This window comes from Podarcis liolepis (genome assembly GCF_965112155.1).
Source record: "Podarcis liolepis genome assembly, chromosome: 11".
Lineage (NCBI taxonomy): Eukaryota > Metazoa > Chordata > Lepidosauria > Squamata > Lacertidae > Podarcis > Podarcis liolepis.
In genome coordinates, this window is record NC_139565.1 from 55,080,114 (window position 1) to 55,099,048 (window position 18,935).

An 18,935-nucleotide genomic window follows, 5' to 3' on the forward strand; every position below is an offset into this window, starting at 1 on the left:
GGAACAGGCTCAGACTTTTTCACTGTTTTATGTCAGATTGCTGCATATAAACATACAGGAGCGGGGGAGTGATGAACCTGAGGAACAAGTCAGAGCTGAATGTCTTGGTTTTCTGTGTATGATTTTGGGGTGTTGTTTATTTTTGCCCGTCCTCCTCATGACTTATTAAAACATGTGCCAGATAATAGTTGCGCAGCCTTGAATTTTACAGTTGGCAGTGTGTCTTTATGTGTGTTAACAGCAAACATATTGGAAGCAGAAAGGTATTTTCTGAGCACCTGGCGCTCTTCCAACACAATTTACATTCTCTCCGACTAAATTTTTAAAAAGTTCCATTTACAATTTCCAGAGGAGCCTTAAAAAAATGATGATAAGAGTGAAGAACAATGTTATTTGCTGTGGAACTATGACAGCCTTAACTGAGCTCTCCCACCCATTAAGAAATAATGTCAGAAGCAAATGAAGTTCACCCAAACACCTGTCAGCTAAAACAGAGCAGAGGTTGGGGAGAAAACCCTCTTCAGGAATTGCAAACATTTAGCTTTAAGAAGCCAAGGGAGAGAAATTCCTGCAGAAAAGACATCCAGATTGTGGAAACAGGGACTACAGCCCCACAAACAGCCATAGTGGAGAGAATTTCCCTGGAACAAGAACATTATTCAACTCCTCATCTCCAGCATTGCTCTGACAGCGCAATTTTTTAATATTCATGTAGCTGTTGTGATACATCTGCAATGGCAGCCTATGCCAGATGTGGAGGTCCTGACCTGTCAAATATTCCTCCTCTTTATTTTCACATATTATAAAAGCACAACAGTATCTACATATTTCATTGCATTTCCCTTTCATAGCAATATTCTTATCACTGCTCGGGGTGGGGTGGGGTGGGGAGTGTCTTTGGAACGAAAAGTGGCCGATAAATTAAATAAATGTAGCATAACGTAATCCCACTGAGAAGTGGCTAAAGAACAATCCTTTACATTTTGGAGCAAATATCCTCAGTTTATGGCCTCCAGCTCACTGAGGTTGCCCCAGTCTCCAGAGGATTGGTATTTATAGGAACACAGGGATTTGCCTTATCCCAAGGGCTGATTCATATGCCCCCTTTGCTCTGCCACTTCCCCCCAGGGAAACCCACTCTTTGCAGCCAAATTGGAACAAATGGCAATTGGGTTTGCTGAAGATGGCTGTTTGTTCCAGTTCAGTGATGTGTTTTTCAGGGGAAAGCTGTGGGGCAAATGCAGACCCTTGCTTTCTAGGAACGGGATAAACCGAAGTGTGGATAAATTGAAGAGTCAGACCATTGATCCATCAAGCTGAATATTGTCTGCACTGACTGGCAGTGGCTTACCAGGGTTTCAGACTCCCAAGGGCTTGACACAGCTAGCACCAACCCACCCAGTCCCCCTGGGGGTTATTGGGCTCCTCCTCCCCAAGCTCCTCCCCCTCCTGATCCAACCAGCCCCCCCAGCCCAGCTAGCCGCAATCCCACACAGGCTTAGGCACATTTATGCCCTATTGATTTCATACCGTCCAACATTCCTCAGATGAAAATAAAGACATTTCTCACTCCCTCCTGCAACTGACCCTCCTCAACCCCCTCTTTTTTGGTCCATCCCCCCACTTCACCCCCAGAGCATTTTGTATCAGAAGAAGGGCGAGTGCCCCCACCACACCAACAGGACACAGTGTGCATACCCTTAATCCCAATTTTATTGTATGTTATTCTTTGGTAAAGGTAAAGGGACCCCTGACCATTAGGTCCAGTCGTGACCGACTCTGGGGTTGCGGTGCTCATCTCGCTTTATTGGCCAAGGGAGCCGGCGTACAGCTTCTGGGTCATGTGGTCAGCAGGACCAAGCTACTTCTGGAAAACCAGAGCAGTGCATGGAAACGCTGTTTACCTTCCTGCCAGAGTGGTACCTATTTATCTACTTGCACTTTGACGTGCTTTCAAACTGCTAGGTTGACAGGAGCAGGGACCGAGCAACGGGAGCACACCCCATCGCAGGGATTCGAACTGCGACCTTCTGATCGGCAAGTCCTAGGCTCTGTGGTTTAACCCACAGCGCCACCCACATCCCTTATATTCTTTGGTAGACATACAAAAAGAAAAATACACACCTGTAAATGGATTTTAGAAAGGGGCAGGAATGAATGTGGACAAAGCATTTTTTTATAAAAAGAAAAGGACTTCTTGAGCTTTGCTCCACTCCCCCTTTCTTCCTGCGCAGGGCGGTTCCCCTCAGATTCGCTGTGGCACACAGGGCTGGGGATCAGCAATGGCAGCCTCCCCTCCCCTTGCCTGCTCTCCAGCTGCCACTACGAGCTGCCCAAGGGAGGAAGCTGGCAGCAGCAGCCATGGAGAGACAACGGCAGTGCTGGATTTACGTATAAGCTAAACAAACTATAGCTTAGGGCCCCACTCTCTTGGGGGCCCCAAAAAACATTAAAGGAAAAAACCCTGGATGTACATTTCCAAAATATAAGATAAAAAACTAATAAAATAAAACCTACATGCAGCAACAGTGCTTTGTGTTGTGTTGTTGTATTGTTGTGTTGTGTTGTGTTGTGTTGTGTTGTGTTGTGTTGTGTTGTGTTGGCTCGTATGATGCAGGTAATGGGCCACACCTGCTAGCCTGCTCCGTAAATATCACTGGTTTACTCATTTCTATATACAGGGTGCCTACATTCTGCATAGGGATGTGGGTGGTGCTGTGGTCTAAACCACTGAGCCTAGGGATTGCCAATCAAAAGGTTGGTGGTTTGAACCCCCATGACGGGGTGAGCTCCCATTGCTCAGTCCCTGCTCCTGCCAACCTAGCAGTTCGAAAGCACGTCAAAGTGCAAGTAGACATATAAAGGGCCCCATTACCTTCAGTAGCTTAGGGACTCATCAAACCTAAATCTGGCCCTGGGCAATGGGATGCTCCCTCACTGCTGCTGCCGCTTGGGACAAACACCAACTGAGCGGAACATTCCAGGATCAAATCAGAAGCTGGGATGGCTTTTGTGATTCCAGGACTGTCCATGGAAAATTGAGACACTCGGAGGGGATGTGATTTCTGTGGATCTTATGCATCCATAACTGTGTATTGGCTTGTCATAAGTGCAAGTCCGGCTCTCCAATGCCAGACACATTTACACCTGTGGTGTCAGTGAGGAGGAGCACTCTTTCTTAGAGATGCCAGGGATTGAATCTGGCACCGTCTGTTTGCAAGGCAAAGGATCTACCACTAAGCCACAGCCCTTCCTGCTTCCTAACCAACAGTCTATCCCAGGGTCGTCCAACTTTTCATACCAAGTGGGCCGCAAGAGTACTTTGACACAGAATCCATGGGCTGCACACTGCCTTGTGCATGGGAGGGGGGGAGTGAGGACAAAATTTGATGCTGCTCCAAGCTTTCATGCTGCCTTCCCAAAGCCGGATAAGTAAGGTGCTGGGCTTTGGGAAGGATGCATGAGGCTCTGGAGGGGGCTAGAGCCCTCACACCTCCACCCCAAAGCTGGGAAAACATTAAGTAGGCTTTGGGAAGGAGGGTGGAGGAGTCTAGGACCCTGTCAGAGCTCTCACAACTCCTTTTTTATGAATTTTTTATTGGTTTTTCAACATTTATAAAAACACATACAATACAATACACAATACAAACAAACAAACAAACACATAAACACACAAGTATAATTTCAAATCTTTTCTTTTCGTAAGCCTTACTTCACCGACTTCACCGTACCTCCCCTTTCTGCATCCCTATTTCCAAATTCATTTCAGCAAATCCTCCCCCTTACATTAATCTAATTTTCCCTTGTTCTTCTCTTTTACTTGATCTTTTACAGCTGTAATCCCCCTTTTTCTATAACCTCAACATTTTAACACTCATTAATTTTACAATATTTCTTGAGATAAATTTTGAATTTCTTCCAATCTTATTCTGCCGTCTCTTTCCCTTGGTCCTCACAACTCCTTCCCAAAGCCCAGCACCTTGCTTACTTGGCTTTGGGAAGGCAGTGCAAGGGCTGGGCACGTGTCAAATGCTGCCGCTCATTTGACACCTTGGGCCACACATTGGACTGCCCTGGTCTATCCATTTCCATTCAGCGAGTCTGGATGTGCTAGACAGGGGTCAGCAAACTTCGGGCAGGTGTCTCCAGTGCTGATCGAGCGGCGGGCCAGAGGGCAGGGGAGCACGTGCCCATACGCATGTGCACACACTATTTCCTGAGCACTTCCAGGTCAGAGGAGCACCGGAAATAGCTTGTGCGCATGTGCACCGGCCTCCTCCGACCCGGGTGTGCACCAGAAATAACACTTGCGCATGTGCACAAGCTATTTCCGGTGCTCCTACCCGGAGGTGGGCAGCCGTGCAGCACAGTGCCGGTAAGAGCGGGCGGCGGCAGCAGGTGGCAGGGGTTGCCGCAGGCCGGATAAACAAGTCCCTCTGGTCTTATTTGGCCCACGGACCTTAGTTTGGGGACCTCTGTGCTAGACTGTTTGACAAAAGCGGAGAAACACTTAAACTGATCACCTCAAAAAGCCCATCTTTCCACCCTCCCTTCCTTTTTGCTGATGCTGTTGCAATTTCCCTGTGTATTGGCTACTGCAAGAAATTAATTTGGTGCTTATCTGTTGTTTCGCTGCCCTTGACCTTGTTTCCATTATTCTGGAGATTGGCTTGGTGACACAGACATGAGCTAGCAGCAGATAGTGGTGGAGACGGCATTGGCTGTTATGCATGCCTTCAAAAACCAGAGGATGGCCTTGGCTCCAAAATGCTGAGTGGTTGTTTCTGGTTAATGACCACGTGTGTATCGGCTTGGGAAGCGGTGGGGAGGAATACGTCAGGCCCCAGACAGCCTTTTCTACAGCAGCTTCAGCTCAGGAGTTTCTACATCTACTTTTCAAATAACAGGTTCCTGGGTGTCTTGGCTAGAAAGAAAGAAGAAAATGCTGCAATTGGCAGCACTGCCTTGAGCAGGAATAGCCAGCATTGTGTGCTCCAGAGATCTCTGAACTACATGAGAGGCCTTCTCTGCAGTGGCTCCCTATTTGTGGAATGCCCTCGAGGTACCCCGGGCCTGTGCATGCCGATCCAACACAAATGAAAATCAGCGAGTGGTAAGAGAGGATGCTTAGCCCAGTTAAGAGCACCAATAAGTTCAGACTGCAGAATTACAGGATATACTTTTTAAAAAAACTAGAAATCCAAGGTCCGCTGACCAGAGCCAGGTGCAAAATAGTGACTCTATGGGATGAACATATGATGCTAAAAATTAAGGAAAAGAGTGTCCTGGATTGCCTGCTGGGTTCAGGAAGCTGTGATCAGCAGGAGAAGCCAACACACAGCCCCTTCACGCAAAACCTTAGCTCCGTTGTGTGTGTCCTGCCCCCTGCAAGCATTTGTGTTCAGCATCCCGCTATGTATGTGGGAACGAAACTTTTTTAAAAAAAATAATAATGTTTTTATTAGATTTTCCACAATGATAACACAAACCACAAAGCAAAATGATACACAAAAACAGAAAAAGTAAAAAAGGGAACAATAAACAGATAAACAATAACAACAATTAATTCTTCACAAATCCAACCTTATAAACATCTTGGTTGACTTCCTCAATTCCCTCCCTTTTGAGTTTCCTTGTAATTAAAAATAACAGCTTTCCAATATCATTATTAAACTAAAACAATTTCCAATTATAGTCCATCTTATGCACTTTTCTTAGCATTCTAAATCCCATTTATTTCATTATAACTTAGTTTAATCCTAGGCCTAGTTGTTTCTTTCAAGTAATTTCTATTTTTTTATATTACAATATTTATTCAAATAGTCCTTAAATTGGGAAAGAAACTTTTTTAGTTGCTGCTAGTCGTGAAGCCTTCCTGATCTATTGCAAATGAGCTAAGCTCCACCAGCAGATTCTGATCTACCTCCTGCCCATGCCAGGACACGAGGATACTAATCGAGATGAACTTCTGATATAACTTGGAAGAAGGCACCTTCCCATGTTTCATTCCAATGCAAGCAGAACTCTCTCTGCCTGTGTATGAGAGAGATAACATCTCGTTCTTTCCTCAGGGTCAAAGCAGGCATCATAACTGACGTGGAGCCACAGCTGGCCTGCATCTCCTTCTCTCTGTTCCTAGAAACTCTTGCGCGAGACATGACACAACATCTTCACCACACTGTGTGTTTCACTGCCTCCACACACCCACACCCCAATCACTTGCCGTCAGCTGCAGAGGTGGAGTAATGCCCTGTGATGTCACATTGCATGTTGTGGAAAGCGAGACATTGCCAGGAAGACAGATGTCCAGGCATCTGCTTGCTGTCTCTTAACATACCGAGTGGTCCTTTTCTCAGCCTAGTGATGTGCCATTCAATCCCCTTGGCTGTGTGCTAACTCCCTGGGTGGCGTTAGGAGCAACCAGCCCATGCCAAGTTCAGGGAGTAAGTAAATTAACCCACCTTCTGGCCTCATCCCAGCTAGAGAGTCCAGGAGTTCATGCTTCAGACAGCCTGCTGACTGAAGCAGGCGTTCACACGTGCTTGTCATCACTGTGTGCTCACCCTGAAAGCATGATTTAAAGTATGAAAAGAAACATCCACTGGCATTTGGGACTTCATGTGGGGATCAGCAGCTATGCACAATATACTTGGCTCATATACTTCCCCACTGGTGTTCCTCAGGTGCTCTGTGTCACAATCTTAACAGTTCTGACTAAACTTCAGAGTTGCGAGATCTGCCTCGCTTGGCTTTCTAGCACATGGTCTGAGCATGAGCAGCCAAAGAGGACTCCCAGAGTGTTTCCAGACTATTTTGGGGGCAGATTCAAACACATATCAGCAAATTCAGGTTGTGCAATTAAAGTTGATTGCCTTGCAAAAACAGACTCACTCCCCAAAAGATTCAACTTTTTGCTATTGGGAAAGTGATAAGGAAATGGATTAGACATAGTGGAATAATGTCTTCACTTGATGCAATGCCAAGCCCCTTCACATGCTCTTTTCGTTGTGTGTTCATGATGATCTGTGCTCCTTATTGTATTGGGGAGGCTCCAAAAGGTTCAGGGCTCTTAGTTTCCAGTCAGTGTGTGTCCCATAGGCTCTTCTTCCTGTTGAAATCCTGCAATTTTGCACACTGCAAATATTCCAGTTTCTGTTTTGTCCTGCTTGTCAGTGTTTGAAAAGGAAAAAGGTTCTGACCTCCTTTTTACTCCTTTGCCTAGTCCTCAGGCCTTTGTTGTTGTTGTTGTTTAGTTGTGTCCGACTCTTCGTGACCCCATGGACCAGAGCGCACCAGGCACTCCTGTCTTCCACTGCCTCCCGCAGTTTGGTCAAACTCATGCTGGTAGCTTCGAGAACACTGTCCAACCATCTCGTCCTTTGTTGTCCCCTTCTCCTTGTGCCCTCAATCTTTCCCAACATCAGGGACTTTTCCAGGGAGTCTTCTCTTCTCATGAGGTGGCCAAAGTATTGGAGTCTCAGCTTCAGAATCTGTCCTTCTAGTGAGCAGTCAGGGCTGATTTCCTTCAGAATGGAGAGGTTTGATCTTCTTGCAGTCCATGGGACTCCCAAGAGTCTCCTCCAGCACCAGAATTCAAAAGCATCAATTCTTTGGCGGTCAGCCTTCTTTATGGTCCAGCTCTCAGTTCCATACATCACTACTGGGAAAACCATAGCTTTTGCTATATGGACCTCAGACCTTAGTTGGCACAAAAGAGTCTTTGAGAAAGAGTATTCTTGCAGAGTATTGCTGATTTTATTCTTTAACTGTCTTCTTCTCCAACCACGACTGACAGCTTTTACACACACCAAACACAACCAGCCAGTGTGGTGTAGTGTTTAAGAGCGGTAGTCTCGTAATCTGGTGAGCCAGGTTCGATTCCCCACTCCTCCACATGCAGCTGCTGGGTGACCTTGGGCCAGTCACACTTCTTTGAAGACTCTCAGCCTCACTCACCTCACAGAGTGTTTGTTGTGGGGAAGGAAGGGAAAGGAGAATGTTAGCCGCTTTGAGACTCCTGAAGGGGAGTGAAAGGCGGGATATCAAATCCAAACTCCTCTTCTTCTTCTACCATCCAACCAACCCACACCCAACACTAACATTGACCACTCTATATATACAGGTACAATTTGGTGAAAGGTTGCATGAGTCATTGTAGGCCGCTGACTTAGTTCTTTTAGCATTAAAGAAACAGCGGCCAATTTTTAGCCGTGACACTGGTCACGGTGTTCCTTAGGTGCTCTGTGTCACAATCTTAACAGTTCTGACTAAACTTCAGAGTTGCGAGATCTGCCTTGCTTGTCTTTCTAGCACATGGTCTGAGCATGAACAGCCAAAGAGGACTCCCAGAGTGTTTCCAGACTATTTTCAGGGCAGATTCAAACACATACCAGCAAATTTGGGCTCCAAAAGGGCTCTTAGTTTCCAGTCAGTGTGTATCCCATAGGCTCCTCTTCCTGTTGAAATCCTGCCACTTTTTCACACTGCAAATATTCCAGTTTCCATTTTGTCCTGCTATAGTGCAAGAGTGCTCCTCCAGACGACCATCATGTGGTAACACTGGAAAGCATGGCAGGCACACTAATAAAGTAGAATGATTTATGGATGGTTCAGTACAAATCCATTACTAATACACCATCACTGTGTCATTGATAGGCTGCAAAGAAAACCCACAACTCTGGAGAGGCCCATTTGCCTAACCTCCCTACAAATCAGGACGAATGCTCAGTAAATAAACCATTTGAAAGAAATGCAAGATTGCAGCGGCAATGCCAGAATGAGCACAGGAGTTCAGAGCAATGCAGGATGGCTCAATATATTTTGGCGCCTGACGTGAATTATAATTATATGTTCCACATGCAGTAGCCAAGCAGACTGGCCCCTGAATTTTACTTCGATGCTGGCAAGAGGACGATGTCTTTCTCCACACCTGATGGCAGCAGGCTCTCTTTGAAAGTGCAGGGCATGCCAATAACTGGACCTAGGACCTTCTAAAGTGCCCCACTGTTATGTGCTGAGTGAATAGGATCCAAAATGCAGCAGTCTAATTGGTCCTAGAACAATAGGATCCAAAAGGCAGCAGTCTGATTGGTCCTAGAACAATGCAGGAGTATGACTGGTCTGCAGGAGCCACCCAATCCGGCTTCAGATGGAAGTGAATCCACAACCTGATTGGCCTACAGGAGAATTCTGGAATTAGCCAATCACGTGCAGCCCATTGTGTAAATAATGTATATAAAGCAGATACTTTGAGGGGACATTCATTCCTCCTCACCACTATGAGCTGAATAAAGAGCATGAAATCCACTGCTGCATTCTGAATATTGAGCTATGGCCCTCCCATGCTACGATAGATGGCATCTTTCTTTTCTTTAAGGGAGAGGACCCAAAGTTTTCCCATGCAGAGAGGTTTTAGGGTGGTACGACTGGTATGGTCGCACTGGGCACCACACTGTGGGGGGCGCCGAAACAATGTTTTAGAACGGAGCGCAAGAGGCGGGGAGTGCTGAATTTTGGCATCACACAGGGTTCCGCTGAAATTTGAGAGCCCAAAGTCCGCCACTGAGGGGAGGGATCAGCCTCTCAAGTAAATTAAATACATCTTTTAAGAGGTGAGCCTGAGAGACTATTGATATCACACTAGGCACTAATAGGCAATTGCAATGACATTTATGTAACCACAGTCCAAAGAGCACTCAAGATTTCAAGCACATTTTTCTCAGCAACAAAAGACACAAACCTGGGTGTCAGGAAGTTCAAGGACTTTGAATGAAGTGCTTCCTTGTGGGAAGACTTCTGGATTTCCTGCTCTGCAACGGAGCAGCAGCTGTACATTTTATACTAAATTGTGGATAAACTCAGGAAGCTAGGGGAAGAAGAGTCCCAGGGAGAAGGAGAGATAGAAATTGATATTCTCTCTCTCTCTCTCTCTCTCTATCTATCTATCTATCTATCTATATATATATATATATATATAATTGTATTCATTTTTTTAACATATCATTTTCAACAGTAATTAAACATACTTTTACATCTTATTCAAATTTTTGACTTCCATCAATCCTTTCTGAAAATTTTCCAATCTAATCTCTCAGTATGCATTTCTTATCTTCCCAATTACATTTCAAACTCATAACCAATATCTCTATCTTTTTCTACTTTGTAACACTTTGTATATTTCTCCTTACAAAACTTCTTGTAGTCCTACTAGCGTAATTTGTTGATTACAGTTGCTCTTCAAATAATTCATACACTTCTTCCAATCTTCTGTAAATCTCTGGTCCCACAGGTTTCGAATCCTTCCTGTCATTTTGTCCAATTCTGCATAGTCCATTAATTTCGTCTGCTATTCTTCTTTCATCGGAATTTCTTCTTGTTTCCATTTCTGGGCTAACAATACTCTTGCTGCAGTTGTTGCATATAAAAACAATTTAACATCTTGCCTATTAATGTCCTGACTTATAATACCAAGTAAAAATGCTTCTGGCTTTTTAAAAAATGTATATTTCAGCATCTTTTTCATCTCATTATATATCATTTCCCAGAAGTTCTTTACTTTTTTACATTCCCACCACATATGATAAAATGTTCCTTCTTTTTCTTTACAGTTCCAACATTTATTATTTGTCTTTTACATTTTAGCTAATTTCACTGATGTAATATACCATCTATACATCATTCTCATCATATTCTCTTTCAAAGCATACAGGCTATAAATTTTATCCTTTCATTGCACAACCTTTCCCATTCTTCATAGATAGAAATTGATTCACAATGGTAACCTAATTTTATTTATGTGCAAAGCCTATTAAACGTTAAATGGAGGAGGAGGCGGTAAAGATCAGAATGAGCAGCTTGTAAACAGTTAGTTGCCTTTAAAGGCGTTACATCAGCAAGTATACTATTCAGCAACATGGCCCAGGGAATAATCTGGCCCAGAGAATGGACTGAGAGCATAGAATCATAGAGTTGGAAGGGAGCCTAAGGGTCATCTAGTCCAACCCCCTGCAACGCAGGAATCTCAACTGATGCATCCATGACAGTTGACCGTCCAACCTCTGCTTAGAAATCTCCAAGGAAGGAAAACCCACCACCTCCTGAGGGAAAGCAAATGATGTTGTTCAATTCTTGACTCTAGCATTGCAGTAATGTGCAGGGAGACCTCAGCCCTGGAGTGTTGGGATGCTGCTAAGGAACTGGGGGCAACTGGCAAGCCCCCAGCTGGCTCCAGCTGTCAACTTACAGATTTGAAAATAAGGGACCAGCAGCCTTGAAAATAAGGGACCAGCAACCAAAATAAGGGACCTGCGGCCTCACCTGTTCCAGGCACTCCAGTCTTCCTGTCCTCCTGCAGTCTGGTCAAACTCATGCTGGTAGCTTCGAGAACACTGTCCAACCAACTTTGTAACCAGAGGTTCAACTGAATAGAATCTGAATCACATGTACCACAAGGCCTGTGCAGCCTCAACATAAGATGGCTCCCCGGCCTGGCTTTGCACTGCAAAGTTTGCAGCAGCACGTGCAACAAAATGGCGCCCAGCATTCAAAAAACCCCTCAGCTTGCATTAACTAGCCACACACAAGGCATGCAAGCTCCACCCCCCCAGTCGTTCTTAGACTTCTTATTGGGTGAGCAACACAGCCAAGCAACACAGTTGGAGCCTCCCTCCTCCCTGGCCGGCAGGGTGGGAGGGAGAGGAGTTGCTTCCTTTAAAATTTAAGGGACATCATTTAAGGGACATTTAAGGGACATCCATCAATAAGGGACAGCAGCGGGACATGGCGCTGGAATAAGGGACTGTCCCTTCAAATAAGGGACACTTGACAGCTATGCCACTGGCTGACGTGCCGGCCGAACTCCAGTCCTTGGTGCAGCATGAATCTGTGACCCAGAGCTTCAGAAGCTTCAAAAGCTGGGGCACGCAACTCAGCAGAGTAAACACACAACAGAAGTGGCAGGGAGAGGCTGTGTAAAGCATATTTACAAGCAGTTAATTCAACATACATCAGGACAAGAGGAAAAACATGTCTTCTCCCTTCCATGTCCAAGCAAGCAGCATAAGCAAAAGCTATATACACAAGGAAGTTCCCAGCAAGCTGTGCTGGAGTGTAAACAGACATGTGACATACAACAATTCCACATGTCTGTTAAGGTGGAATGGAACATCAATATCCTAACATGGATCAAAGTAGTTTATGCAGCTTTCAATCAAAGTAGTTTATGCAGAATTTGACAGATCCGGGTAATGCAGCTCTTGTTTTTGGTCCCAGTTTAGCTGTTGCCTCTTCCAGCACCACTCCTTTTGTTCACACCCAGTCTGCAGTTGCTTTGTCGTGTAAGCAACCAAAAACTATGAGAATGAATAAATAGTTCATGGCAATAATCTGCAGGTGCAGAGACCATATGTATTCAGCAGTTGTGAAGAACAGGTGCCGACTTTTTTAATGCACTGCATGTCAAACTGCCCCTATCAACATGGTGCTTTATTCAGTAGCTGTTGAAAGTGTGAAGCAATTCAATGTTGTTGTTATCCCCATTTTGCAGAGGAGAGTGTGAAGACTGAGAAAAGGCGCCTTTCCTAAAAAGTCATCGCAGATCAGTTTAAGGCCAGTTTTATACGTAAGATGACAGTGAGATTTTGGTACAGGGGTTTGAAATATACTTGCAAAGCAAATTATTGCAGATACTGAGCATTAATTCAGAGTGAAACTTTGGTTGCTTTTGCAACACAATTTTGAACGGGTCTTGGGGGCGGGACATGGAGTAAACCCAGTTCTGCAGTTTTCTGTAGAGCCCCTTCTGCTCTTTGTGTGCATTTAAAAATCCCAGTTTGCTTCTCAGAGGCTATGTAACAAGAAACAGAATTACAAGGAGGAGATCTGACCAAGGGGCTCATTATAGAGAGGTGCAAATCAGCTGGAGGGAAGAATTTACACAGTAATCTAAAAATAAGCAAGACAACCTGGCAATCTTCAGTGGTGCTTGGCTGACTCTTTTTTGTCTGTGTTTGTTAATCACTGGGCGTTCTCTGCCAAAAAGCTGTGCCATATGGAACTGTTCCTAGCATGTAGCAGATGAAATGACCACAGCAACCAACCTTTGGTCTCATCGAGATATTTTAACCCACATCTCAATCCTATAGCTTGATTTCCATCTTAAGAGACGCAGGACTGTAACTTTCATAATGCTGTTGTGAGCTTGCAGGGTTAGCCTGCGTGGTGCCCGAGTCTCTTCTAATTCCTGGGGTTCTGGATCCAGCAAGGGTTGAAACCTTAGTTGAACTAGGCGGGCAAGTTTCTTGGCGAGTTAGTGGCTACTACGAAGTACCAAACAAAGAACCGCAACAAGTGTCTACAAAACACTCTCTTGTTTTTAGCTATGAACATGGTCAAAAGGACCTGTTGATGGCATTTTACCATTGTACTGTTGAGAGTGTACTAATTTATGGTCCGTGTGTGTGGTTTGGGAGCTGCACGGTCAGGGGAAAAACAATGCTGTCCAGGGTTGTAAAGACTACGGAGAAAATAATTGGGTGCACTCTTCCCACCTTGGATCAAATCCACGCTTCCAGGTGCCACAAGAACGCTGCAGAGATAGTGCAGGATAGTGCACACCCCAGAAATTATCTCTTTCAGCTTCTGCCTTCTGGAAGAAGGTACAGGGTTATAAAGACTAGGACTAGCTGCCTGAGAAACAGTTTCTATCCAAATGCGATTTTGGTTTTAAACGCAGTGTAAGGAGTCTCTATGGGAGTATACTGTATTTAAAAATGGGGTATCAGAGTTTTTAGGGGGTTAACCAGGTTGGGATAGCTGGGATAGCAGGCTTGTTGGTTTTTGAATGTCTGATGTAGATTTTCAATTTCGTTGTTCTGTACGGGACAATGACAATAAAGAGTATCGTAAATGAGGCACATCCAAGAGCAGACCTCACTGTGAAATCTTTGTGCCCCCCTCTTGCAATGACCTTTCCGCTACTGGAAGAAATATAAAATGGCAGCCTAGGCCTGCGTAAGATGGAGCGAGTGAAAGGGGCAAAAGGCATGACTTGTGATGCATAGTATTTCCATGAGCTCTTTCACCCTCTGCCATTGACAAGGGCGCATTCATTCCAGGCACCCTAACTCACGCCACTTCAATTTCCTTCAGCCAACATGAAGGCCAGGGTGTGGTGGCTGGAACACCGCAGGGAGGAGGCAAACGTGCGGAACATCTTCCTCTTGGGTAGCAAGGCTGCCTGAAGTGTGCCAGGCCTCAGCCAAAACAAATACACCCATCGTGACTGATAGCCTCTGCAAAATTGCTAGTTGATTTCTAAACTGTGCAGGGTGTGTTCAACATGAACAGAAAGGAGGTCTTTTGCTAATATATCCCCCCCCCCCGTGCCTCCTCTCCTATTTATTTTTGATTTACCTGTATTATTTTAGTTAACGAAGGGCAAGTTGCTTGAAAGAAAACTCCATAAAAATATGTTAGGAATTTGGCTAATTATCCCTCTTGTCCAATAGCCCATATCTAGCAATGGCCAGAAATGGATGCTTCAGATATTTTAATGTATATCATTCTCTTCAAATTGTTCCCTGTGAGTTCTTATGAGGGAAGCAATGAGTGTGTTCACATGTCACACTAAGCCATGGTTAATCATTCACATATCGGGTTGTGCCTTATATCCTGCGCTGGCAAGCGTCCCCATCTCTTCTAGTATTCTTTTCAGTGGCATCATTTTTATTACATTATGACCTTAAAGAGTTTCATTGACAAAAATATGTAGATAGGTCTACCTGCCGAGGCAAAGTTTACAATCCAAGGAGGGAAAGTTGAGGTGCCTCTTACTTGTAAAAAATGAAAGCAGGAAATACCGCATTTTTTGCTCTATAAGTCTCACTTTTCCCCTCCTAAAAAGTAAGGGGAAATGTGTGTGCGTCTTATGGAGCAAATTCAGGTTGCGCAGCTATCCCAGAAGCCAGAACAGCAAGAGGGATTGCCGCTTTCGCTGCGCAGCGATCCCTCTTGTTGTTCTGGCTTCTGAGATTCAGAATATTCTTTTTCTTGTTTTCCTCCTCCAAAAACTAGGTGCGTCTTGTGGTCTGGTGCATCTTATAGAGCGAAAAATACGGTAATAAAAATGTGAAGTTTTGAAGACAATTCATATTCTCAGCTTTAAAACTCTCTGCTCAGAAAAGGTGGACACAGAACCACAGAAAGGGAAGCATTTGTAAGTCCTACGGATTTAAATGAAAGGTGCAAGTACGTCAGTAATGATGTTTGAGAACATAAAAAGAACCATGTTGGAGCAAAACAATGGGCCATCTCAAGTCCAGCATCCTATTCTCACAGTAGCCAACCAGATACCTGTGAGAAGCAGGATTCGAACACAAAATCACTCTCCCCTGCAAAATCGCCAAAGCTGTGGCCTTCCAGATGCTCTCCCCCTCCCCCAATTTTTTGCAGTCTGAGCAGCAGACTCAAGACATTTGCTGAGCCCATTGTGTGGCAGTCCAGGCTGATGGGCTGCTTTCATCCTGGTGGGTCATAGGTTATACAGACCAGTCTTTTGAGGGAGCTTGTGAGCTGGAAATCACATTGGAGAAGGGGAATGACACTTTGATGTCTTTGTTGTGAAGGGATTCTGTTCAGAGTAGCATGGGATTGAGGCTAGCATACAGTAGAGCAATTGTGAAGATAAAACAAACCAGCAACCACCACAAAAATCCCTTTTGATTCCAGCTTCTATACCGCTATATCCAGAGGTTGGTTATCCCTGCTGTGAGGCACTGAGGACTCTGGCAGTGGTCTTCCTGCCCTTTCAACAGCTATTTCTAAAACCTAATTCCAAAATGTACATCCCACATCCTCTTAACCTACAGTGGGAACCTTGAAGTGGCTAAATCACATACCCTACAACTGTCCTGATTTCCCAGGGACAGTCCCGGAATTACAGAAGCTGTCCCAGTTTCTGACTGGATCCTAGACTGTCCCGCTTGTAGGATGTGCCTACATTCATCAGAGAAATGTTGGAGGGGATAGAATAGGCTATCCCTCTTTTTATTGGAGAAATTTTGGAGAGGATAAAATTAGAGGACCTTTGAGGGAGTTCCCTTTTAAATCTGTTTTGCTAGACATCAGTAAAACAGCCACCTCCATTGCAAGATCCAGACGTAAAAAGGTAAAGGTAAAGGACCCCTGGACGGTTAAGTCCAGTCAAAAGCGACTATGGGGTTGTGGCGCTCATCTCGCTTTCAGGCCGAGGGAGCCGGCGTTTCTCCGGGTCATGTGGCCAGCATGACTAAACCGCTTCTAGGGCAACAGAAACACCGTGATGGAAACCAGAGCGCACAGAAACGCTGTTTACCTTCCCACCACAGCAGTACCTATTTATCTTCTTGCACTGGTGTGCTTTCAAACTGCTAGGTAGGCAGGAGCTGGGACAGAGCAACAGGAGCTCACCCTGTTGTGCAGATTTGAACTGCCAACCTTCTGATGTGACAGATTTTAAAGAGCACTTTTGGAAATAGCCCTCTGTCTCAGGGTTGACCAGAAACATTTTACTCCTTCAAAGGACCAGCAAACCTTTCATATATAGAAGCAGACTGAACTGGTTGACAGTTCACTTCCAAGCCCAATTCAAAGGGCACTTGTTGCCATTTACCAACCCGATATAACTTAGGCTCCAAATATCCACAAAGCTGCCTCCTTCCCTAGAGACCCTCAGGTGTTAAGATTGGCAGAGGGGCTTCTTGGTGGTTCCATAGCCCTTGGAGGTTTGGGGAGTGGCAATCCAGGAGAGGGCAGCATTTTCTGTGGCAGTCCCTTAAGCTGTGGAATTCCCTCTCCAATGCACCTAGCATTGTTATTGTACAGTGGTGCCTTGCAAGATGAAAAGAATCCGTTCTGTGATTCTCTTCGTCTAGCGGTTTTTTCGTCTTGCGAAGCAAGCCCATTGAAGGATTAGAGGATTAGCGCTATTAGCGGCTTTTAGTGGCTTTTAGCGGCTTATCTGCTGATCGGATCAGCTGATAAGCGGCTTAGCGGCTTAGAAAAAGGGGGGAAAGGGGGGGAAAACCAGCAGGAACTCGCAAGACATTGTCGTCTGGCGAAGCAAGCCCATAGGAAATTCGTTTTGTGAAGCACCTCCAAAACGGAAAACTCTTTCGTCTAGCGAGTTTTCCATCTTGCAAGGCATTTGTCTTGCGGGGCACCACTGTATAGGCTTTGGTGTCAGCCAGTGGTGCACCTCCTTACTCTGGTCTCTGACACCTGTGTTAGCACCCACCTTATCTTTCCGAATGTAAATTGATTAACCGATTTTAGTACAGTAATACCTCCGCGAACATCCTCCTTGTCTAGCATCCATTCCAGCGAATGTCTATGGCAAACCCAGAAGTACAGTACCGGAATGGGATACTTCTGGGTTTGCCGCTTGCACATGCGCAGAAGCCCAAACTGCTCTGCGCACATGCGCAGACATGGCACTTTTCCCTGTGTCCTTTTCGGCTAGCGGCTGGGTCTCTGGAACGGATCCTGGCCGCAAAACGAGGCATGACTGTAATTTTATTATTACATTGTTGTAACATTGCAGGTTTGACTTAGTGCATGGCCTCTGGTCTATGTCCTCTAGATGTTAACAGATAATAAACCAGGGTTGCAGTTCATGGTTTGCCCTGAGCGAGACACACCTCAAACCTGGATTCAGACTCAAACCAAGGCTTAGCTGACAAGGCTTAGTAAGACCTACATTGGCTCCCAGTACGTTTCCGAGCACAATTCAAAGTGTTGGTGCTGACCTTTAAAGCCCTATACGGCCTCGGTCCAGTATACCTGAAGGAGCGTCTCCACCCCCATCGTTCAGCCCGGACACTGAGGTCCAGCTCCGAGGGCCTTCTGGCGGTTCCCTCACTGCGAGAGGCCAAGTTACAGGGAACCAGGCAGAGGGCCTTCTCGGTGGTGGCGCCCGCCCTGTGGAACGCCCTCCCATCAGATGTCAAAGCAATAAACAACTACCTGACATTCAGAAGACATCTGAAGGCAGCCCTGTTCAGGGAAGTTTTTAATATGTGACATTTTAGTGTATTTTTCATCTTTGTTGGAAGCCGCCCAGAGTGGCTGGGGAAACCCAGCCAGATGGGCGGGGTACAAATAATAAATTATTATTATTATTATTATTATTATTATTATTATTATTATTATTATTATTATTATTTATTAATTATTATTATTATTATTATTATTATTATTATTATAACCGCAATCTCCTCTCCACAAACCTACACAATTGATGCCAAGCCATAGTTTGACTTAGCATTACAGACACACCTGATCCAAGTGTGGTTTAGTTAGTCAACAAAGTTTCGGGCTTGCCTTGCACAAAATGTTTTCAGGCTGCTTTTGGCGAAGACTGTCTCAGCCCAGCCTATTTCATAATGGAACACAAAACAACCCCCATATACCACATTTAAAAGGAAGCAGGAATACAACACTTTTTTCTTTTTTACAAAAAAGAAGAAATCACGTAAGTTTATTTTTTTCACTTCAAGCTTATAAAAAACTTGTTAGATTCAAAAAAAGTTAGACTCTTTATACATATGTACAAAAACACACATCTGGAAAAACAATAAATAGGGAGGGGTAGAAGTTTTACAAAACCCATTATATACACAGTAAACTGCACAAGGCTTCAGCGCCACTGAATAAATATGTGGCACCCGTATCACAGCTAAGTGGCCAAAGGCTTCAGTTCTATGGGACCAAGAAAACATATTGACTTTGGTTGGGGCAGGACTAGAGAACAACTGAAAAGTGCTCAGAGAAAAGCATTTTTTTAAAAACAGCAGCTGTTCCCCTTGTCCAGAAGGCTCTTATACCAACCAACATTAGCTTTCCAGTGCACAACAGTGTGCTTCCAACTGGGTAATTCTGTCGTAGCATATTTGTACATA